Source organism: Hippopotamus amphibius, chromosome 1 (genome assembly GCF_030028045.1).
Source record: "Hippopotamus amphibius kiboko isolate mHipAmp2 chromosome 1, mHipAmp2.hap2, whole genome shotgun sequence".
Lineage (NCBI taxonomy): Eukaryota > Metazoa > Chordata > Mammalia > Artiodactyla > Hippopotamidae > Hippopotamus > Hippopotamus amphibius.
The window spans coordinates 49,513,642-49,538,597 of record NC_080186.1 but is presented as its reverse complement, the minus strand read 5'-3'; the positions used below and the strand labels follow the sequence as shown (position 1 = coordinate 49,538,597).

General features: G+C 44.3%; 1 long non-coding RNA gene across 1 annotated transcript in view; it reads right to left on the bottom strand.

Annotated features, from left to right (window-relative positions):
• Positions 1 to 16,279, bottom strand: part of LOC130840132 (uncharacterized) — a 34,989-nt gene extending 18,710 nt beyond the window's left edge. The window contains exon 1 of the long non-coding RNA XR_009049972.1: positions 15,674 to 16,279. This is a non-coding gene — a long non-coding RNA (uncharacterized LOC130840132). The remainder of the gene's footprint in view (positions 1 to 15,673) is intronic.
• Positions 16,280 to 24,956: the final 8,677 nt, after the last annotated feature.

Genomic DNA, 24,956 nt, shown 5'->3' with positions numbered 1-24,956 from the left:
TTGGCCTCCAGTTGCTTTAGAGCAACACAGAGATATGTGAAGTATGCTAGGATATTGTCTCTAATGCAGCTACCCATGACTTGATGGAGATGGGACCAAGGAAAATTTTCTATGAACCCATCACAACCTTTTAATATAGGTAACTAGAGAGAAACCTAGACAAGCTCTCGTTGGCAAATTTGGTGGTAGGGAATTTGGTACTCAGAGTCAGAAACTTTTTCTGACCTGCCTGGAAGAAAGCCTCTTCTCTAAGGTCACCATAAGCAATGCCCTCCAATTACTGAGAGTAACCAATGTTAAACATTGAGATTATTGGCATCCTTGGTAAAGAGATCACTGGTCAAGGATGAAAGACCCAGGAAATGAGAATGAGCTCCTCTTGGACCAGGTGTGACCAATGGCTACTCTTTGTGGAACCTTCTGATCTAAGCTTAATCAGACAGAAGCCCAACCTATTTCCATCATTAAAGCTTAATAAATTGGAAGAGGAGGAAGCTAAGTCTTGCCTCCATGAAAGGAAAACACACAATGTAAAACTGGTATCCATCAGATAAGAGCATAATAGCTGAACACACATTTCATATAAGGAAGGATGGAGACCACACTGGCGTTCATGACTCTGGAGGGCAGTGGGGCAAAAGGAGCTCAGGTGGTACATAGAGACATTCTCCTAATGCTCACAGGAGAAAGTACAGGTAAAAGTACAGCCACATAATCAAATGCAGATGCACCCTGACAAAGCTGAGGTGGGAACAGCCCCCAAGCATAAGTTAAGAACTTGTCATCCTAACTTTAAAAAAAATTTTTTTTTAATTCTTTTAACCATTTTATATTGGAATATAGTTGATTAACAATTAACAATGTTAGTTTCAGATGTACAGGAAAGTGACTCAGTTATACACATCCATGTATCTATTCTTTTTCAAATTCTTTTCCCATTTAGGTTGTTACATAATATTGAGCAGAGTTCCCTGTGCTATACAGTAGGTCCTTGTTGGTTATCCATTTTAAATATAGTAGTGTGTACATGTCAACCCCAGCTCCCTAACAATCCCTCCCCCACCCCTCCTGGTAACCATAAGTTCATCATTCTAACTTACTTGGAGCACAGAGGGAAGTAGATCAGGAGTGAGAGTGAAGATGTGGGAGATGGCAGTCTTGGGAGGCAGACACTTTGATGTCACAAAGTCTCCCTGTGCAACCCTATTAACCTTGACTGGTAGGAAGCAGAAGAAAGGACAACCCAGTGAGAGGCCTGGGGAAGTGAAGAACAGCAACAGATAAAGAAAGCAAGTAATAGGCATATGTCTTGGCTCACTCAGACCTTCAGGGAACCTGAGAAAATGTCACCACCAGTTGTACGCTGCTTCGCATGCAGTAATTTCTCTCCCAGAGAAAGCAACTGGCGACAAGGACTTGGCTTCCACCTAGTGGATGATAGGCAGTACATCAATCTCATTATTCATGGTAGTTATGATGTATCAAGTTGCCATGAACACAGAATTAGCGAACACTGAATCATTGCTCCTAGGGGAAAATACAGGATTGGGTTCCTACCAGCCACTGGTCAAAAAATCTTCATCAACTAATCAATATGTTACACTGTTGTATGTGAGTTTCTGTTTAAAAACGCCTTGTTAACATATACTATTGCTTCACAGTGGACTGCAGCCGGCAGTGCTATAACTCATGCCTGATCTGAGCTTATCTAGCTTGTGTATTTTCTCCATCAAGCACATCACAGCCTTCTTACACATAGAAACACTTGACAACACTTTAGCACTACACTTGGGGGGGTCTATATTAAACAGAAAAATCACCAATAAAAAGCATAAGAATTTGAAAAACACAGTTTAGACTACGAAAAGAACATTTGTTTATAATCTGAGCTGAAAAAAGAAGACAGAGCTTTGCCTTGCTCAACCTCAGCTGAGAATGTGAGGTTTGGGTGAATCAAATTTTTTGCTGCTCTATGCATATTCGCAAATGACCACAAAAGCACCTCAGGCATTGCTTTGGAGTTCGAAATACACTTTAGTGAGCAGCCAAATTCATAAATATGGAATGCACGAATAACAAGGATAGACTACATCTTTTGTGGGCACACAAGGATTTCCTGTGAGGAGAAATATAAGCGCCAGAGATCTGGCGTGGGATTGTAGACACCTGTCAGGGGGGAGGAGCCATAACAGGGAAAGCCCTTGTACTCATGCTTTGGTGTGTGATGAGGACCTGTTAGGAGCTCTCCCTGGAGCTGGTAGACACACTCTCTTACATCCCTATGATAACCAGCTTTCCATCTTCTTCTAGACTAGATGGAAAAGTTAATATTCACATTTCACATTACAGTTAATATTATGCATAACTCTTCTAGCCTAGGAGAGGTCTGGATACAGGAAAATTATATATTTTGTGGTTCCCCACCACCAGTAGTACATGGCAGGCACACAGCAAATGCCTTTTCAGTAAATGTAAAGCTGGGGATCTTAACACTAAGTTGCCCATGAGTAAGTATCCAATCTCATACAATGGCAAAGTACTTTTCACTTTGCAATGTACCTTCACATCCATTGTGCTACTTAATCCTCACAGTGACCTTGCAAGAAAAGTACTATTTTTCCTCTTTGTAGGTGAGGGAACATTTCCAGTCCAAACTGCCCTTCTGCACTCCAGGCCATGTTTCAGACATCTGGGATGGCTCACAAGCATTCCAAACATCATGTATCCAAAAAGGAACTCAGTGAGCTCCCATTCCCCATTGATCCAAACCAGAACCTGCTCACGCTCCAGAATTGCCCATCTCAGTTCATGGTACCATCACCTACTAGTCAGCGAGACAGACACTTGCAAGACAGCCTACACTCCTCTCCCTCCCTTCCCACATGCCATCTGTCTGTGAAGTTTCCTCCCAATGCCATATCTCTCAGCCCCTCTTCTCCAAACCACTCTTCCTGTGTTAGCTCAGGCCCTGGTCACCTCTCCTGGGCTAATGTGTTAGACTGGATGCTACTTCAACCTCCTGTCTTGTCAGTCTCACTCCTACCCCACCCCAGCTCTAATTCCCCTGCCTTCTAGACCACACATGCCAATACTGACAGCATGGTTTTCATAAATGCCAATTTGATGGAGTCCCTGGCCTCCCTTAAACCATTCAATGTCCCACTATTTTTTTTAAATTAATTTATTTTATTTTATTGGCTATGTTGGGTCTTTTTTGCTGTGCGTGGGCTTTCTTCTTTTTAGTTGCGGTGAGTGGGGGCTACTCTTTGTTGTGGTGCACGGGCTCCTCATTGCCATGGCTTCTCTTGTTGCGGAGCATGGGCTCTAGGCTCGTGGGCTTCAGCAGCTGCAGCACATGGGCTCAATAGTTGTGGCTCACGGGCTCTAAAGCGCAGGCTCAGTAGTTGTGGCACACGGGCTCAGTTGCTCCGCGGCATGTGGCATCTTCCTCGCGCAGGGATCGAACCCGTGTCCCCTGCATTGGCAAGAGGGTTCTCAACCACTGTGCCACCTAGGAAGCCCAAAGTCCCATTATTATTAGGACAAATTCTAATTTCCTTTAGCTTATCATGACTTCTTCTGTTTTCAACTCAGCTCTCCATTCTGGACTTAGAACTCCTCATTCCTCATTGAGTCTGTATCCCAGTCTTACTCAGCTACTAGTATGCCCCATTACTCACTAATGTGCCCCATCTCTCAAGACTCCATCCCTATTCATATTTTGTTCTTTCTGCCTGGAATTTTGTTCCTACGCTTCCCACCTGATGGATTTAGCATCAAATTCTCCACCAAGTTTCACCTGACTTCCCTGGTTCCAACACAGGACTAAGACCCTTAACACATTTGATTGATCTCCAATGCTTACTACAATACTTGGAAATGAATTGTTGTTGCCTCTCTTTTCCACTAGAGGGAGTGCTCCTTGGCAGCTGGAATTGCTCATCCCTATCTCTAGGGTCTAGCAGAGTGGCTGTCACACAGTAAGTGCTTAGTAAATGTTGAATGGGTGGATGGATGGATGGACGGATGGACGGATGAATCGGTCCCCTGTTCAAGATGGCATAACCAGCAGACAGAATGACAAGGCTCAAAACGAAAGCTTCTTTTCATATTCTTACTTCTTCATTGCCTATCTTTAAAACCAGTTTGTCAACCTCCCAGATTTCCCAAATTACACCTGCCATTGCAGGCTGCTACAAATGATGATGATAGGCGCTGAGAGTTCCAGTTGCTCAAATGAAGGGCTCTGTGCCCAGTGAGTACAAGGTGGTAATTTGTCCAATGGGCTTCTTATGTCCTGGACTGAATGTTGCAGAACCAGCTAATGAAATCTACATTGTAATTAGGCAAAATATTCCTGCAGCAGGTTGGAGAGATAATTACTGCCTAATTGTATTTTCCCCCAGTATTTTAGCCCAATGGTCTAGAAAAATAATTTAGAATCGTGATTTTTTTTTTATAATTATCTTTTTTGAGAAGTCTGTCCAGAATTGTAATTAGCATCTAACAGGTTTGAGAGCTAACTTTGGTGTAGGCACTACTCTAAGGGTTTTACGTGCATTCTCTCATTTGATTATTTCAAAACCCCATGAGGTAGGTCCTATTTGCCTTATTTTACAGATGAGGAACTTGAGGCTAAGATGGGTCAAGAATCTTGCCTGAAGTTACCCCTGGTAACTGGATTGAACTAGAATAGCCTATCTGCTGCCAAAGAGTGTGATCTTATCCACTTTTCTCTGCTGCCTCCACAGTTCTCAAAGGATTCATTTACTCAATTAATTTAGAAATTCTTTGTTATTAAATAGTGGCAGACTCTGTTTTAGGTGCTGGAGGTACAACAGGAGCAACACAAAGTCTGTGCTTCCATGGAGCATGTGCTCTGGGGACAGAGGAAGGCAAATAATGAATAAATAAATGTGTAGTATATTATATATTGGTAAATGCTTATGTACAAAGGTAAAGAGAGAGTATGCAGGGAGAACAGTTCAAAGAATGGATGCATCGAAATTCCAAGTCAGTAGTATCTTAGTCTATGTTCCCTGGAGACATACTCTGAGCCTGAGATTGTCTGCAGGAGATTAACTGGGAAGTGTTTCCAAAAGCTCTCAGGAAAGGTTCCTTTAAGGACGTGAGGAGGGCTGGATTGGGCAGAGGAGACGTTGAGCCGTACGTGACTGCATCTGAGCTCTCAGAAGATACTAAGGGAACTTGCCATTGTGAGGACTCTTCAGGGTGGTCTACATTGAGGCAAAGGGGGCTGGGTCTTTGTGTCCCCGCGTCACCAGGCATTGGCCCCTGCTCTCACGGGGCGGGGCAGGGAGTGAGGCAGCTCCCCGCGGCCAAGGGCAATGCCCAGTGTGGGGCAGTTTTTGGAGTCCTGGGTGTTGTTCCTGGACAGTGGGTGCTTCCTGTCAAGGCTCTCTTGTAGGGTTACTGGCTGATGTCATAGAATTAGCTAAGGCTTCATTGTTCATCTCTCCAAGCCGGGATAATAACATCTCTGCCAGAGGGGTTGCTGTAAGGATCAGAAGGATAAAATGATGATAAATGATCATATAGAAATATAACAGAGATGAAATAGTATAGATCATGTGTGGGAAAAGAGTACCACAAGGCTTCTAGTGAAACACAGCAAGCCCTTGTCCATCCTTGGTTCCACATTCCAAACGCATCCTCATTTAACTCATCAAGCTATCTTACCAGTTACCTCTGTATTTCTAAATAATATGGTTATTATGGTGTTTCCTGTTTTATCAAATGTAGATATTAACTATTATCTTTCTATTAAGATCCAAGCACTTAGCATTCTTATACCGCCCCCATCCGCCCCATAGTTTAAGTAAGATTGAAAATCAGGGTTTATATTATAAGGACTGTGTAAAGCTTTCTTTAATTTTTTTTAAAACTCTTCATCAGATCTTCCATCTACCTATTCTCTGATTCTTGTTTACACACATTCTCATATTGGATACTCTGTTTACCTTATTACCACCTCTTTCTGTTTCCACACGGGGGCATCTCTCCAGGAGCTTCCCTCCCGCTCCACACTAGACAGGTTACTCTCAAGGTCTATCCCACAGCTACCAACTGGGGGGGATCCTCTTTTTGCTCTCCTGGGTAGAATCCTCCATTGCCTGGATTTCACGTGTTTTTCTCTCCCTAGTTTTGCTGGAGCACATCCTTAAAAAAGGAACTTGGCAAGAAAGGGTATAAATTTCCTTTTTACAGCGTCCTCTGGAGACTGGATGTATTTGCACTAGGCCACAAGGAGGATGGTTTTCTTCCTAGTAAGGTACCTCACATCCCTGAAGTTAAACAAGTATAAACAAAGCAGTACATACTAATCCTTTTTTTCTGAACAAATATGGACTTGGCCTTGTCCAAAGATCTGAAGTCAATAAGGCAGAAACTCTGCTTTCAAGATGTTTTTTCACTGGGGAAAATACATAAACAGTCAATGACTTAATGGGATCAATAGTATAGTAGAAACTTCATAAGATGCTAAAATAGCACCCCCCACCCAACAAAAAAAGACTTAACCCAGCTTGGGGAATCCTTAGAAGATGTCCTAGGAATGGAGCTACCTAAATTGAGCCTAAAAAAATGAGAATGCATGTTTATTTATTTATGAATTAGATAGTTAAAAATGGATATGATATTTTGCAAAATGCTTATAACTGTTCTGGTGAGTACCAGAAATTCTTCTAGGTACTGCAACTGTGTTTAGATCTCCTTAATCCTCTGAGTTTCAATAATTTTCTCAGTGACTTCAATAGTTCCTGGCACATAGTATATAGTTATTGAATGAGTGGATGTCAGATGTGGCATTATAAATCAGGGGAGGAAACAAGTTCTTTAAAAAGAAACTTTAATAAATGATTCTATGACAGCTTACTATTAACACACACAAGAAAATAATAAAATTAATTTCTGGTTTTACCTTACAAAAATAAACTACAGATGGACTAAAGATAAAAATTTTTAAACTTTTTGAAAATACAAATGAATATCTTTATGATCAGAGTAGGGAGAGAGAGATTAAATAGGACACAATGTGTAAATCACAACATCAAGACTGATAAAATGGACATGAAAAAATACTTATCACAGAGCATTATCAAAAATGCCTCTTCCCCTGGAATTCAAAGGTCATGTTTGTCAGTCTGATAGACTTTGATTCTAAATGTGACCTTGCTGTTTACCAGCCATGTGAGCTTGCTCAGATAATTTAACTTCTCTGAGTTCAGGTTGCCTCTTCTGCAAAGTGAGGTATCATTTTGGAGCATTACGTGATATGACGAATGTAAGGTCTTGGCAGAGTGCGTGGTTCATTTTAGGTGTCCAGTGTGCCAAGTGTTGGGGTTTTCAGGACAAATGACTGTAATCCCACCCTTTATCCTTGAAGAACTCATAGTCTGTTGGGCAACTGAAACAAATAAACAGACACTTAACCATCGAGTGACGAGTGTCATCACAGTTCTCTTAACTTTGGCCCCTTGGAAGCCAAGAAGCAATGGCACCCTATTCTGAGGGGAGCCCCTCTTGGCCTCCTCCGTTAGTCCCACTCCTCAGGGCTCTATCACAGTTCTCCTATTCTCACCAAGCACTCCCTTCCCACGTGATCTCATCCACTTCTAAGGCTATGAATGCCATCTCTATGTTGACAACTGAAAATTATCTCCAGCCAAGACCTGACACATTCACTTGAAAGCCCAATACACGTCTCACACTTAGTATGTCAGAAACTGAACTCTTGATCTTTCTATGTCCCTAAATAAACTCCTTCTCCCCATTGGCCCAGCTTAACAAATGGTCCTCAACCTACTCAGTTACTCCAGTTACTCATGGCAAAAACCTGGGACCAGTCTTGATAACTGCCCCTCACATATTGCCCAAACCATGTTCATTCTCCCATCAAAATGAAACTGTGCAACTCAGACTGGGACTCGAACCCACACGAGGGACTCAAACCCAGTCAAAACCCAGACTGGGACTTGAACCCACTGTCTTTTAATTGAGATCACACATCTGGTCTTAGGACGTAATGTAGCTCAAGTTCTTGATGTCTCATTGCAGAAAGAATTCAGTGAGAGACAAAGTGATAGGTAAGAAGTGGATTTACTTAGAAACACACTCCACAGAGCGTGGGCCATCTAGAAGGTGACAGGCCCCGGCATATGGCATGGTCATTTTTTATAGGCTGAGGCAGGAGGATTATTCCAATTATTTTGGGGAAGGGGCGGGGATTTCCAAGAACTGGGCCACGGCCCAGTTTTTGACCTTTTATGTTTAGCCTCAGAACTGTCATGGTGCCTGTGGGTGGGTCACTTAACTAATGTATTATAATGAGCATATAATGAGGCTCAAGCTCTGCTGGAAGTTGAATCTTCTGCCACCTTGGACCTAACAGGCTCTAACCAGCTTTTGTTGTATCCTCAAGGTCTATGTCATTCTTTTAAAGGTTGCGCCCTGCCCCCTTCCCTCCTGTTTCAAAAATACTTCTTAAATCCATCTACTTCCCTCCACCTCAACTTAAACAACCTGGTCTCAACCATCATTGTCTCACACCTGGATTTCTGCTGTAACTACCTAATAAGCCTCCCTGAATCCCCTCTTATCTTTCTCCTCTTCCTCATTCTTCACACAGTTTGAAAATGCAAATTGGATTGATATTTTCCTACATGAAATCCTCAAGTGGCGTCCCATCATATTTAAAAGTCTAATAAATCTCTTGCTGTGGTCCACAAAGCCATGGATTACCTGGCCTCCCCCACTGTAACGCATTCCCTTTGCTCCGTCTTCCCCCACACTGGTCTTCTTCCAATTTCTGCAACACTATATTCTTTCCACTTCAGGCCATGGGCACACGCTTTTCTCTCTGCCTTAAACAATCCCTACCTTCCCCTTGGCTTAGCTAACCCATCTCATCCCTTTGGATCTCTTCTTACAGGAAATTTCCCTATTGTCCCTATCAAAATCAGATATTTTAACTTTCTAATCACCTCCTTTTATTCCCTCCCTATGTTTATCAATGTTAAAATATCTACTTTTATGATTGAGTATGTTTACCTCACCTAAGAGACCAAAAGTTTTATAGGGTAGAAACTATGTAAGATTTGTTCCCTATACTATTTTGTCCCCTGTTATAGCTTATATCCAGCATAGTTTGCTATACATGGTAGGGAACTGGTTATCATCCTGGCTGCACAGATTTTATAGGGTGTTATTTTATAAGGTGTTATTATAGGGCTGAATATGTGTTCCCCTGCCCCAAATTCATACGTTGAAATCTAACCCCCAATGTGATGGTATTTGAGGGTGGGACCTTTGGCAGGTAATTAGATTTAGATGAAGTCATGAGGGTGGGCATCTCATGATGGGATTAGTGCCCTTAGAAGAAAAGAAAGACAGAGATATCTCTGTCACCACACACATGCACAGAGAAAAGACCATGTATACAAGGAAGAAGGCCCTCCCCAGGAACCAATTTGCTGGCACCTTGATCTTGGACTTCCCAGACTCCAGAACTGTGACAAATAAATATTGTTTAAGGCACCCATCCTATGGCATCTTGTTATAGTAGCCCAAGCTAACTAAGATAGGTGTTTAATAAGTATAATTATTTGGGGGCTTCAAAAACCTACTGAATCAGGACCTTTTAAGAGAGAAACTCAGAAATCTGTGTTTTTAACAAACTCCACAAGTGATTCCTATTTAGATACCCAGCTCTGATGTTTGGAACCTGCTGGTCTAGAGGAAAGTGCCCAAGAGAAGAAATCAGAAGACACAGGTTTGAATTCTGTTCTGTAAATTGTTAGATGTGACATTTAGGGAAATTATTTAATATCTCTGGTATTCAGGTTCTTTTGCTATAAATTTGGAATAATAACATCTGCTTCAAAGTGTGGCTCTGAGGCTCCAATGCACGCTACATTTTAAAACACTTTCTAAAGTGCATAGTAAAGAAACTGACTTTTCCACTTGCTAAGAATCTCTTCTACAAAGTGCTTACTTCATCATGTCTGACAATCTACCTGGTGCAGCCCACACTTTTCCAATGAGATAGCATCCCTTTCTTCATAATTCTGAAGAAGGACTAATAACAGTAATTCACGGAGCCTTTTGCTTTTCCAAAGTTCTGGGCCATCATTATTTAGATACACATCGGAACACACCCACAGCCTCAATAGCCCATTTCCTTCTGGGGAAGAAACTGAGATCAGACGGCAGCAAAGCTGGGAGGAGAAAGCTTGGCCTCACCTCTGTAGGGATGGCAAGTGTTGAGTCTATGGAAAGTAACAAGGAAAAGCCACCACCAGGAATTTTATTTTATTTTTTATTTTTTTTTTTTGGTGGCACACGGGCTTAGTTGCTCCGCGGCATGTGGGATCTTCCTGGAGCAGGGATCGAACCTGTGACCTCTGCATTGGCAGGCGGATTCTTAACCACTGCGCCACCTAGGAAGCCCACACCACCAGGAATTGAGAGATCGCTGAGCAGTGCCTTAACTGACATTCACATGCTGAATCCTTTGAAACCTTATTCTTTGGGCAATGGCAAAATCAAGAAAACTGGATTCCCCAGCAAAGATGTAATTTTTTTTAAAATGAACTCTCAAATTTAAGCAATTTGCTGTGTGAATCTAGGAAAATCCTTGCATCAACTTGGCTCTCATGTATCTTATATATGGAACAGGCAGTTGGACCAGATATAGGTATAAATGAATGAATGAATGAATGAGCCCAACTGCTTGAAGACAGCTTTTTGTTTAGGCACCAATGCCCAGTCATCCAAGCTAAACACTCTGATTTGAAGATTCCTCCCAGGTTGTCTTAATTTCCCATATCTTCCCTCCCTTCTCCATCCCTGCTACACTGACCTGATTCAGCCCCTCATTATTTCTCACCTGGACTATTTCTGCCACTCCCAACAGGTCTGCCTCCTTTCATTCATTACCTTATTTGGCCACACATTTCATTCATCTGAAAAACGTTTACTGAGACATCTTCTCTGGTCCAGGCACTGTTCCAGTGACTGAGGATCTGATGGTGAATAAGACAAAGTGCCAGCCTTCATGAAACTTACACTGTCATCGGGAGAAATGACTGGAAAACTAGCTAACAAATACACATGAAATACCATTTGAGGTTGTGGAAAGTGTTACTAAGAGAATGTGAAAGCTGGCTGAAGGAATAGAGAGTGGTATGGGGAGAGAGCTCTATTTTTTTAGGGGAGTCAGGCAAGAACCCTCTGATGAGGAAGTGAGGGAGTGGGTATGTGAGATCAGGCAGAATACCATTCTAAGCAGAGGGGAATATGTGCAAAGGTCCTGAGATGTGCAGAAGCTTGGTGTGTTCTAGTAATAGCAAAAAGGAGACCAATGTGACTGGAATGGGGTAAGGTGAAGAATCATAGGAGATGGGTTGGTAGGCATGGACCAGAATCACATGAGAAAAAGAGAGATACTGAGAATGACCTTGTGACTTTGGGCTTGAGCACCTGAGAAAACCCTGGTGCCATCTACTAGGTGGGGAAGACTCAGGAAGAATGCTGACAGGTGCAAATTTTCAATAGTTCTGTCTCCATCAGTTTTGATAGGCTTATTAGATAACTAAGTGCACATATCAAGTAAGATGGATAAATAAGTCTGAAGCTCAAGGAAGAGGTGTGAGCAGGACATGTGAATCTGGACTTATCAGATGTTATTTAAAGCCAGGGGGCTAGAGAGGGTATAGATGAGATAGAAGAGATGTGAGGATGAGCCACAGGGAAACTGCAGTAATTCAAGAACTGAGGGAGGAGATGCATGCAGAGGAGGCTGAGACGGAGCACCTGGGGTGGGGAGGGGCGGGCTGGGGGGAACACCAGGAGGGGGTATGGGAGCCAGGAAAGGAAAGCATTTTAAGAAATAAAAATGGTCACTGTGTCAAGTGCTTCTTTTCATGGAGAATTTAAATCAATTACATTTCTTTGAATCCTGAGGTATTTGGCCATCTTTCTTACATCTTATTTTGTATTTCTATTTACCATGCTTTTTTCTTTGCTTCTTTATTTCTCTGCTGATTCAAGAAATTCAATTTATAACTGGTTTAGAGGGAGTCTTGAATTGTTGGATATACACATGAAATGCTTTTATTTTTTCCAAGGGTTGCTTCCAAACTATGCTATGATGATTCCTTTCTCTCTCTCACTGGGTAATGGCTCCCTTACCCATAATGGCTCCCTTAATGGCATCCTGGCCTGATTACTTAATTTTCAGCAACTTTGGACGAATAGCACAGTCTAATTCTGTTTTTAAAAGCTCAGGTGTGTTTACTTAAAAACCCAGTTTTTTCCAAAGGCATACCTTTCATCTATAAAATTTTCAGTGGAAATTTTCAAACACAGAAAAATTCAGTTCATTTAAAACCTCCATCTTGTGAGTTTCAAAGCTCTTCTCCTCTGGCGGCTGGATGGGGACAAGTGGAGGACCTATGGTGTCCTGCTGTCAAGGAGCTCATTCCTGAGCTGCCTCCTCAGGGCACTTGTGCTGCCTTTGGAGATCTGACCATGTCTTCTCCCCACATTGGTGATGGAGAAGACATGGTCCCTCTTGATGGCTGTGACTCTCTCTTCATCCTCCACTCTTTCCTGGCACGGGAAACACCACCCCTCCCTGCCAATAGTATCTCTGAGCCCATTTTCCATACTTTTCAGGAACTCAGATCAAAGGTGGGGGCAGCTTCCCCCCCTCCCATTACCCTACAGTTCTCTCTGCATGCTCCTTTTACCCCCAACCCCTCTGATTTCTAATTTCATTATGTCTTATTTATTGACTATTTATTCCTTTATTTATTCAACACTGTTTATTGAGTACCTGCTATGGGTCAGGCACTTGCTCACAGTGATGAACAGGTAGACATGCTTCTGCCTTGATAGAGCTCACAGTCCAGCAGGGAAAACAGACATTACGTACGTAGTGATACTAAAGCGTGATGCTGTATTACACCTTTTACACACATAGATACTCATCTTTATTTTGTTTTTTAGAATTTTCTTGGAGGGGGTTTGTTTTTATTTTTTGGGTGTGTTGGGTCTTCATTGCTGTACATGGGCTTTCTCTAGTTGTGGCGAGCAGGGGCTACTCTGCATTGCGGTGCGCAGGCTTCTCGGTGTGATGGCTTCTCTTGTTGTGGAGCACGGGCTCGAGGGCACACGGGCTTCAGTTGTTGTGGTGTGCGGGCTCAGTAGTTGTGGTTCGAAGGCTCTAGAGCATGGGCTCAGTAGTTGTGGTGCACAGGCTTCGTTGCTCCGCTGCATGTGGGATCTTCCTGGCCCAGGGATCGAACCCATGTCCCCTGCATTGGCAGGTGGATTCTTAACCACGGCACCACCAGGGAAGCTGATACTCATCTTTTAAATTCAGTTTAGACATCCCCTCCTCTGGGCAGTCTCTCCAGATTCTCCTGGCTGGTACTCTCCTAGGTGCTCAGCTGGCCTCCTATACATCTCTCTCCCGTAGCACTTCACACACTGCCCATCACTGTGGACATGTGGACACGCTCAGCTTCCCTGCAGCAAATGGTGGGCATCTTAGGGGGCAGGCATTGCCTCATTTATTTCTTAATCTCCAGCTGAGTTTCAGTGCATAATAGACTCCAATAAACGCTAAGTTAAAGGCTGACTGAATAAATATTTCCATCAGATCCTTCCAAGGAGAGTCCCAATAAATAACCCTTCTGAACAATGTGAGAAATAAGTCAAGAGTAAAAACACAAGCCAGATGTCACCTTTAGTAGTGCCAGAAGCGCTGCTGGAGGAGGCAGCTTAGTCTGAGGGCCACGTGGACCTGTCAGGGAATCAGAGCATTAGGCAGATGCCCACCCAGAGGAGGGGCCGTCAGGGCCAGCAGGCAGGTGCGGAGGGAGCCTCACAGCAGAGGGGCAGACCTGCCCACAGCAGGAAGAGGGCCGAGCTGGACAGAGCAAGCCCTGTTATTCTCCCAAACGTACCAAGAGAACAATCACCCACCTCCCCAGAGCCAGACAGAGGGAAAAGAGGGAGAGAGGCCCAGAGTATAGAAGCTACACTAGTGTGGGTCTTTCACAGGAAGGAAACACCAGATGTCAGCAAGAAATATCCCCTGTGATCTTCATATTGATGAAATAAAATTCATATTTTATGGCAAGCAAGAAAAATTTAAACATAAAATTCCCTCTAGTGTGTACTGTGAGTCTGTATGAACCAGACATCCTTAGGAGATAACATTCCTTAATCTTGTAAAGAGTTAGGTTGACATACGACTTGGTAACTCCTTAGGCGATAACCTTCTTTCTTCACTGGGTAAGGGGTCACGAGGACCCACTACACACTTCCTACCTGCTGATCCAGATTACGTAACCTGGCAATATGTCATTTGACGTATAACCCTCTGTCTCAAAAACTTACATAACTGTGCTTTGACCTGTAATGGGCGGAAAAGTCCTCCGAGCTTTCTGAAAGACTGTCTCCGGGGTTATAATCCTCAGGTTGGAAAACAAAGCTCTCTCTTTCTTAGATCGACTGTTGATGCATTTTTTCATTGACCGTATCAAGCATTTTGCTAGACCCTTTTGCTCATGTTAGATTGTTCAATCCATACAAAGGCAGAGAGGGGTCGGCATTATTCCCATTTTGCAAAAGAGGAACCCAAGGTTCATGTTGTCTAAGTCACTTACCAGAAACTGCAAATCAAGGAAGTGGTAGAGAGAGCCCGGATTCAATTGTATTATTAATAATTACGGTTGAGATTTGTTTAGGTGCTTATTATATGCTAGGCCCTGGGATAATTACATCAACACATCTAATCCTCACAGCAACCCTATGTGGTGGGTATTTTTTTTAATTCCGTTTTGTGGAGGAGGTAATTTAGGCCAAGGTCACCAGCTCAGGCTAAGATTCAAACCAGGATCTGTCCTCCAAAGCCTCGATTTGCCTCCAGACTCCCAGACCATTCCTGCCTTGCGTAAAACATGTAAGCGAAACCGCTAATTACCCCAAACCACAGGACAGACTGCATCCCTTAAGACAAAAAGCTCACTACTAGGACAGAGATGAAACCTCCAGGGTCTGGGTTTGGATCTTGCCGCTTGCCAGTTGTGGGCTTCTGAGCCACGGCTTGGGTTCACTCACCTACCAAGGGAGATAACAGCACACGCATTACGGAGATGGACAGACACAGGAGAAGAGAGTGAGCTTCCCAGCTGGCACACAAGGCACCAGGTTAAGGATCTGGGTGACTTGATGGCCCGTGCCTCAGGCAGGAAGCAGGCTGACGGTTTATCTCCCACTCCTTGGGAGCTTGGTTACTCTCTCGGTGTTTGGCCCACCCCCGTGCCTTGCCCTTGTCTGAGCCTGGAAGGGATAACTAGGAGGGAGGGTGGGGGGCCTCCTCTTAGTGAGGGGTGACACGGGCTCCTGTGATAAAGGACAAGCCCTAGGCTGGGAGAAGGGCAAGGCAATGGGGTGGTTGGGGCGGGGTTGAATTGCTTCTCTTAACCCTCCCAACAAACCTGAAAGGCAAGTGTTAGCTCTGTTTTTCAGAGAAGTGAAGGGAGGATACTGAAAACCAAACAAAACCTGCGGCAGAAGGAACTGAGTAGGATCTGGGGCTGATGGAGGAGGATTAGCAAGAAAGGGTGAGGGAATCACTTACCCACTCTGCCGGGACCCTCTCTGTACTGGGTGTGTCCTGTCTTCCGTCCCACAAGGAGGAAGGAGGTGAATCCTGGTTGTTGGAGGTCTGGGTGCAAAGCTGGTAATATCTGCTCATCTGTAAAGGGCCCTTGGCCCTGCCTGAGGCCCACAGCTGGGGGTGGTGGAGGAGGGGCTGGGATTCAGGCGGGCCTGACCCCTGCACCCGCGGGGTCTCTTTTCCCGGATGCTTGTTACTTAAAGTCTTACCAACTTCAGCTGCTTCAGCCTCACCTGGAAGCTTGTTAAAAAGCAGGAATCGCAGGCCCTGCCGCTGGGCTCCAGGCCAGATCCTGACTTTTAGTGAGATTCCCCGGTGATTCAAACGCGTTTACTTTTGAGAAGTTGTGTCCTACACCGTGTCTGGGTTACCCCAGCGTTCCTTCCCAGCTGCTGCCCACGCAGCAAAAATAACCCCTTCCATCTCTCTACGGCTGTCCGCAGACCCCATCTCATTCTGAGCTTAACAGCAACTCTTTAAAATAGGTTTTATTATCAAAGTCAGTAAGAGACTTGCCCAAGTTTTCAGAGCTAGTTTATATCAAGATAAGAACCCCTCCGAAGACTCCGTCTCTTCACCTCTTCCCCGCAAAAGAAAACCACACCGCCAGTCTGGAGGTACTGAGATGCGGAGATAGTGCGTATTTTTTCTAAAAGAGGGCAAGAGGTTATGGCAAGTTTCAGTCTTCTGGAATCCCAGCTGTCCTGCACGAACCCCGGTGCTCCCGGGAGGGCGGCCAGTACTGGGGCAGGCTTTCCTCTGCGCTCAGGGATCTCTCATCACTCCAGCTGCGCAGCCCTGAGCCGGAAACGAGCAGCCTTGCTCCGGCCTCAGCTGTCACTCACGGGCAGACCAGGGTGAAGTGAGCTTACCTGTGTGAAGCGCTCAGCTCCCTGCCGCACACGGAGATACTCAGCGGCAGTTCCTGATGTTCCTTGGGCCTCCGTTTCCTCATCTGGAAAGTGAAAATGGTCTGATGAAATCAGTTGTTTTCAAACTGCGGTCCAAAGAGCTTTGGTGATGTCACTCTGCACGTGCAACCAGGTTTGGGCTGAGACGGAAAAGAGAAAGCAGCACACAGATCCCTGTGCTGCCTCAGATTTTAACCAGAGCACCGCGACTCCTAATCCATTTTACCTGCGGGCTTCCTCGTGAGACTTTCTCTAAATATATATGTACTCTTCGGTCTAAAATAATTTTGGAAACCATTGTGCTGAATATTGTGAGGTCCCTTACAACCAGTACAGGCTATGATTCCAGGCCTGATTGGGATTTATTAAGTGAGCCACTAAAATATTTGAGAGCCATGACGTCATTCACTGAGTGACACGCCCTGATCGCTGCTCTGCCATGTTCATCTTGGCTGCTGTAGGGAAAACAGACGGTAGGGGTATGTGTATGACAGAAACCCCAATATCCACTCAATCTTTCTGTAGCAACAGAGCCCTGATCCTAGCCGGACTCCTGGCTGTGCAGAACAAAGCCTGTGTTTCCCAGCCTCCCAGGTAGCTAGATGTGGCTGTTTGACTAAATTCAGACCAATGCGTTTAAATGGAAAGGGGGACAATGTGTGGGTCACGGGGTTAAAGGAAAGGGGTGTGTCCTCCCTTCTCCGTTTCTTCCTCCCACCTGGAGGAACTGACTGTGAACGGGGTGATGAGCCAAGCCATGGCAAGGCACGGGGTGATGAGCCCGTGATGAACGCGGTGAGCTAAGAGAACGCCCTACGGAGGGTGGGGCCACAAACACAAGGCGCCTGGCACCAGCACCGGCGGCTGCCGCAACACGTCCTGGGCTGCGTCCACCCAGGGCGCTGCATGAGTGGGAAACAAAGCCCTGGCTCGTTTAAGCCACTGTTTATCTGGGTCTCTGTTAGAGTAACTAAATATATAAACATACACCAATGATGTACTGTATGTGCATATGTGTATACTAATCTTATACCAAATGATATATATATATATATATGTAAAAACTGTGGGGGAGGAAAAAATTTTCTCTCTACCCTTTGAGGTTCTTGGCTGAGACACCCCCGTAATAAAAGACAGATCAACAGATGAAAAAGAAAAAGAAAAAGAAAAAGAAAGTTTAATAGCATGCATATTTCCTGTATACGTGGGAGAGACCCAGGAAAACTAAAAACTCATTGAATTGTTTCTGCCCAAGCCATCACCTTAAATACCATCTTCAGCTACAGACAAAAGATGTTGGGGGGAGGGGAAGACCAGTTATGGGAGGTTACCAGGAAAGGCACAGTAAACAAGGATATGGTTGTTGTGCAGGTTTAAGTTCTTGCCTTCTCCACTGAGAAAGAGTTTCCAGTGATTTAGAGTCATCCTTCTCTTCCTGGTACAGAGAGGGAGATACCCTTACAAGTGGAGACTTCCCTTGTAAATGTAGATGCTTTTTACAAAATGGCTAGCTTTCACTTAGTTTTCAGAGCTTCTCCTGTGTCTGCAATTTCTTAAGAATAACCAGCCTAAAATAATCCTTATGCCAAAGAGACATATTTTGGGGGACACATTGCTCCCCTTTGATACTACCTAATAAAGTGGGCAAAAATGGGAACAGAGAGACCAATTAGAATATTTTGAAATAGTCCAGGCAAAGGTAATAGTGGTTTGGAGAAAAGTAGTAGATTTGGAGACGTTAACCTAAAACAATAAAACAGCCAATTATCTTACCAGCAAAACTGGTTTATTTGGGAGCAGCAAAGGACTGCAGTTGAGGACATGCGACTATGGCAAACCACATGCAAGTCCAGTAAAGCAAAGAGAGAAGGGGAAGATGGGAGGGGCTGTTATTTACAAAAAGTCCTTTGGAAGAAACCAGAGGTCAAAGTACAATGGCTTTTCTTTGACAGTCTCTCATTGGCTGAGCTATTGCCAGGCAAGGAGAAAATCCTTCCTCCTGCTGGCAGTAGTAAAGTAGTGTCACTTCCTGTCAGAGATGCAAGATATGTCTCTTCCTGTTGGGAAGTATGTGTGTGACAGCTCCTCCTTCTGGCCTGCTGACTCCATTTTAGTGAGGTTTCCCTTTATTAATTTTCACAGAGGTGATAAGAAGCTCAGGTGTTTCTGGAGATATTGCAGAGATACAGGAGATGCGATTTGCTGGTGGAGTGAATGTGAGGTATGAAAGAAAGAGTAGAGTCGTGGATGATCCCAAGATTTGGAAGAACATACTGCCAGATGGAGAAAACTAGGAGAGGAGTCCGGATGGAGTTAGAAATCAGCAGTTTAATTTGACATGCCAAGTAGTCATCCACGTGTTGACTGAGCGTTTGGATTTAAGCATCAAGATTTCAGAAGAGAGGGAATCAAGTTAAGTATAAAAGCAGAACTTTGGGGCCAAAATGTAGAGAATAGAATCCCACAGTAAAAATCTGATCAAGCTGCTGCCTTGTCTTTTTCTGTAATTGCAATATGGCATTTAATTAACTGGCTCCGTGGACCACTGGGCACTGGGAAATCCACAGGACAAATGACTGCTCTGTGCACCTTGGAAAATGTATCCTTACATCTGAACAAGTTCAGCATTCCCAAGGCACATAATTATCCTCTGAGAAAGTTTTCCAGGGTGAATTGGATTTTTAATCCAAAAGACACAATGGAAAGAATAGTCAGGACTTCCTAGGTGGCGCAGTGGGTAAGAATCCGCCTGCCAATGCAGGGCCCACGGGTTCGAGCCCTGCCCCAGGAAGATACCACATGCTGCGGAGCAACTAAGCCTGTGCGCCACAAAAAAAAAAAAAAAAAAAAAAAAAAAAAAAAAAGAATAGTCAGAAGATCTGGTTTGGAGCCCTCAGTTCTCTCTATAAAGACTTGATGATATGGGACAAGTCACGTTTTATCCATCCATCCTTCCATCCTTCCATCCATCCATCCATCTATCCATCCATCCATCCATCCATCATCTGAATATACTATCTCCAGTGTCATTTCTTTTCTCCTGAGTCACCCACATTCCTACACCAATACGGTTGGGTGGTGCTGCTTATTGCTCAAGTAAGACAAGAGAGGAAACCACCTGGAACATAAAAGTCTATAGAGTACCAAAAGAAAAAAGAAAAAAAAAGTAGACTAGAAATAAAGGGATATCTGTTCAGAAACAAATGGGTAGTGGAAAGCTTTTCTGGCGTCAGGGTTTGGGGCAATAGACACAGAGAGAGAGGAAGAAAGTCCATCCTGAGGGCTGAACTCTGTGAAGTAAGGGCTGTTTTGTGAAAGAGGCTTAGAGACAACGGTGTGGAACAGTTTGCTCCTTGCTTCTCAGGGTCTAACTCTGGGCAATTCCAAGTCTCAGGTTCAGCATGAAACCATATCCAGCACAGCATGGCTATATAAGAAGTAATAGCCAATGAGGTGTCTGAGGGCAATGTCACAGAGGCTGCTCCCTAGCGTGGGGGAGATACAGAAATGGAGCATTCTTGGACCCCAGGTTTGGGGTCAGGAGGTAGATGTCACAGAGAACAGGACTCTAACAACTGCAGAGTAAAGCAGGAACAAAGCCTTCAGCATCTGGAGCCATAAATGGTTGGATGACACTCAGAAGATCACAGGTGTTCTGAACGCCTGAATAGTCATCCACTCAGAGTGCCCAAATCTGCCAGCCCTCTGGATTACACAGAGAATTACAAGAGCTCTTGGACCAGGGTTTCTCCCCATCTGTACTCTCTTCCCTGCCACCTCCATGACCATGGAGATGCATTAAACTCATGCCTGCACCCAGACACCATCTTGGGAAAGAAGGAGGTGGGGGGTAGTTTTTGTATGAGGAGAGAAGCAGTATTGCTAAAGGACTTGAGTTTAAATTATGAACCCCAACATGACTGGATTTTGCAGAAGGAGTAAGTTCAAAACAAACTGAGTTGCCTTCAATTGGCAAGTTTAAGGATTATTTTCCACCATCATTAGCAATGTGGGTGCAAGAGCAAAATAAGATCAGTTATTGTCAAAGAGAAGGGTGTTAGTTTGTACATTAGAGTTGTGTACAAGTGTTTAATTTTCTGCTGTCATTCTTTCATTTATTCATCCTTTTATTCACCCTGCAAACATTTGCTGAGCACTTACTTGCTGTCAGGCACTGAGAGATAGATGAATAAGATTTTTCTGATCTCAAGAAGCTCAGAGATTGGGGTGGGAGGCACTCCCCGAGGTGTCAGTGCAGGGTAAGAAGTGCTGTAATAGAGGCCAGCCCAGAAGAAAAGCAAAGGGCGCTCAGCCCAGCCTGGGTGGACAATTAGGGAAGACTTGCTGGAGGAGTTGGTGCCTGGCTAGAGTCTTTAAAATGAGTGGGAGTTGACCACGTGGAAAAGGATGGATAGGAATGGTGACATTCATTTCTGTGTTCATTTATTCATTCCTTTAACTAATATTTATTGGCTGCCTAGTAAATTAAAAATCTGATCTAAGCTATAGCAGGGGAAAAAACAAATGAGATCCCTGCTTTTGTGGAACTTATATTCTAGTGAAGGGAGAGAGAGAGGAAAGAAACACCCCAACAGAATAAATATGTGATGTATATCAGACAGTGATAAACACAATGAAGAACAAAGAAAGTTGAGTAAGGAGATAGAGGGAGACTCTAGTGGGAAGTGAGAAAGGGGCCAGAGAATATTCTGAATAGGCTGAGAGGGGAGGACTCTGATGAGGTGAGATTTGAACGGATCTCCATTTGAAATCAGAGCCTTAAACATGTGACATCTAGAGGAACAGCATTTGAGGCAGAGGGAATAGCAAGTGCAAAAGCCCTGAGTCTGGAGTGTCCTTGACAAATTAAGGAGTAGCCAGTAGTTCAAAGTGGCTGGAGCAGAGAGGGAGGGGGAAGAGCATTAGGAAATTAGGCTGGGAAGGTATCCAGGGCCAGGACAGAGCCTTGCAGGCAATGATTAGGAGTCTGGATTTTGTTCTGAATATGAAGAAAAGCCACAGGTTTCAAGGCATCAGAGAGTAGGGAGCATTTGGGGAGACAAATATATACATATTTTGGTCCTGCTGCATGGCATGCAGGATCTTAGTTCCCTGACCAGAGATCGAACCCGTGTCCTCTGCAGTAGAAGCACCAAGTCTTAACCACTGGACTGCCAGGGAAGTCCCATGGGGACTTATAAATAATTCAATGCAGATACAGAGAATGGACTGGAGAACTCGAGGTTTGGGAGGGGGCAGGGGGTGAAGGGGAAGCTGAGATGAAGCGAGAGAGTAGCACAGACATATATATACTACCAACTGTAGAATAGATAGTGGGAAGTTGTTGTATAACAAAGGGAGTCCAACTCGAGGATGGAAGATGCCTTAGAGGACTGGGGGAGGGGAGGGTGGGGGGGACTCAAGGTGGGGGGAGTCAAGGAAGGGAGGGAATACGGGGATATGTGTATAAAAACAGATGATTGAACTTGGTGTACCCCCCGAAAAAAAATAAATAATAAAATTAAAAAAAAAATTCAATATGATTGAACTCCAAAGTGCACAGTAGAGGCTGTAAAGGAATGAGCCAGAGAGCTAGGCTGGAGAACGAACACAAAAGACCTAGAGCTTTCCTCAGCCAAGAAAGTTGGTATCCATCCTGAGTGCAGCAGAAGCATTGACTTGACACGATTAGATGAGGGTTTTAGAAAAACAATTTGTGGGCATTTGGAGGATGGATTAGAGGAACAAAAGAGGGCCTCCCTTGTGGCACAGTGGTTAAGAATCCACCTGCCAGTGCAGGGGACACGGGTTCAATCCCTGGTCCGGGAAGATCCCACTTGCCTTGGAGCAAATAAGCCTGTGTGCCACAACTACTGAGCCTGCACTCTAGAGCCCGTGAGCCACAACTACTGAGCCTGAGTGCCACAACTATTGAAGCCCACGTGCCTAGAGCCTGTGCTCAGAAACAACAGAAGCCACAGCAATGAGAAGCCTGCACACCGCAATGAAGAGTAGCCCCTGCTCGTGGCAACTAGAGAAAACCCGCATGCAACGGCAAAGACCTAACTCAGCCAAAAAGAAAGAAAGAGAGAAGGAGAGAAAGGAAGGAAGGAAGGAAGCAAGCAAGCAAGCAAACAAGCACAGGAGAGTAGTATAGGAGAGAGGGAGCAAAATGAGGGCCTGGAAAACCAGTCAAGGAGGCTGGTGTAATCATCCAGGTGAGAGTTGATGCCTGAGCAGGTGCAGCAAAACTGGGGATGAAGAGGAGGAGTGGAGTCCAAAGATAGAGAAGTGGAACGAAAGCTTGATTGGATTTGGGAGGTGAGGGATGAGGAGGAGCCTGGCTCTCTTCTCCCTCCAAGTGATCTTGTCTGTTCCCATGAATGTCAATACCATCCTTGTGATAATAACTCCCAAACTTATATCTCCAGCCCAGGTCTCAGTCAACGGAAATCCAGAAAATACCAGAACTTCTTTTATTTACTATAGCATATCCTTTGTAATTTATTTTTTGTTTTATTTGATCATGTACATTCTGTATTAATGTGGAAATATTGATAGTGAACGCTTAATGAGCACCTGCAATGAACCGGACCCTGTTCATTAATTAGCTCATGTCATTGTCCCAATAACCTGGTGAGGTTGCTATTATTCCTATAATACTTATTTTTCAAATGAAAAGACGGAGGCACAGAAGGTATGAATACCACAAGATCGCATAGCTTATACTTGTACTTGGCCGACAGAGATGGGCTGCGTTTTTCCTCCTTTGAGAAAGGACTCCTCGCCCAGCTGAGAGGAGGTGATAACCTGACAGCCTCCACTTGTGCATCCTTTATGGAGCTCTCAGCTCTTCTCAGCGCGGCCCCAGCCAGTGACCGAGTGAGGTGGTGACACAAGGTCTTCAGCATTTCCACTCAAAGTGCGCTTCTGCTGACGGGCGCTCTCCTCCACCCCTCCCCTTCGGGCTAACAGAGACGGGGCCGATCTGCTTCGCCGGCTAGCAGCTTCCTCTGCCTAGTCCTGCTCACTCCCTTTCCTTTCACCAGGTTCCTCATCCAGAAACCTCGTGGTCCTAACTGCATCTCAGTGTCTGCTTCCCAGGAGACGTACCAGACACAGAGGCAGAGACAGGACCCGATGCCTAGGCCGTATAGATGGATGAGCCTGTGCACCCCAACACCCTGTCCTTCCTTCTGTCTTTGCCACACCGTGTTGACATTTTTGGCTTCCACGTCTGGGGTGTGTGTGTGTGTGTGTGTGTGTGTGTGTGAAATACATATAACATAAAATCTGCCACTTTAACCATTTGGAACTAATTTGGTGGCCTTAATTATATTCACATTATAGTGCAACCATCCCCATGCTCTTTTTTCAAAACTTTTTTTATCATCACTGTCAGAAACTCTGTACCCATTAAATAATAATTGGAGTCTGCTTTTTATTTTTTTATTTATTTTTATTTTGTTTTGTTTTGTTTTGTTTTGTTTTTTTATTTGGAGTCTGCTTTTTAGACACCAAATGTAAACTGGGCTGTGAGGACAGCAATTCTATCTTACTCACCTCTATCCATAGATCCCAGTTATACCGAGCATCTAATAGGCATCCAAGATATTGCTTATCAAACTGAGGAATTAAAAGAAAATTCCTATTGAGATAATTTGGAATGATCTTCTGGAAGAAGTGACATTTCACGGGCATCTTAGTTACGTGGAGAGATGGGAAGCACATCTGAGGCGAAGGGAACAGGAGGAGATGGCAAAATTTGCCGATTGTTAACCCAAAGTCAGTGCTCCCCTACCACAACTGCAAGTTTGTTCAGCAAAGTGCACAACTAAGAAATATATATTCGTTTCCCAGCCTCTCACATCCAGATGGCCATTTGACAGTTGTGGCCAATGAGATGTAAACAGAAGATTCACATTCCTGAAATGAGTGCTGCCACTTCCTCTTTTTTCTCCCTTCCACTTCTTGTCTGGAATGTAGACGTAGTGGCTGGAACAGCACTAGCTATCTTGCAAACCTTAGAGAGGTGGTGAGAAGATTATGCAGTTGCTGGTCCTGACATTGTGGAGGCACTGAATCAGCAACTCTAGACTTCTGTGCTTGTGTGTGTGTGTGTGTGTGTGTGTGTGTGTGTGTGTAACTCCTAACTGAAAAACTTTGTTGAGTTTTTTTGTGTGCAGTCAATATGTCTTAACTGATACAATGGTGAAAGGCATAGAGGCTTGTATCTGAGACTGAGATATCAGAGACAGTGTGATGAGAAAGAATGTCCAAATAAAGGAAGCAGACAGAAAGTACTCATTGAAACCTACAATGGCCTGGAAATG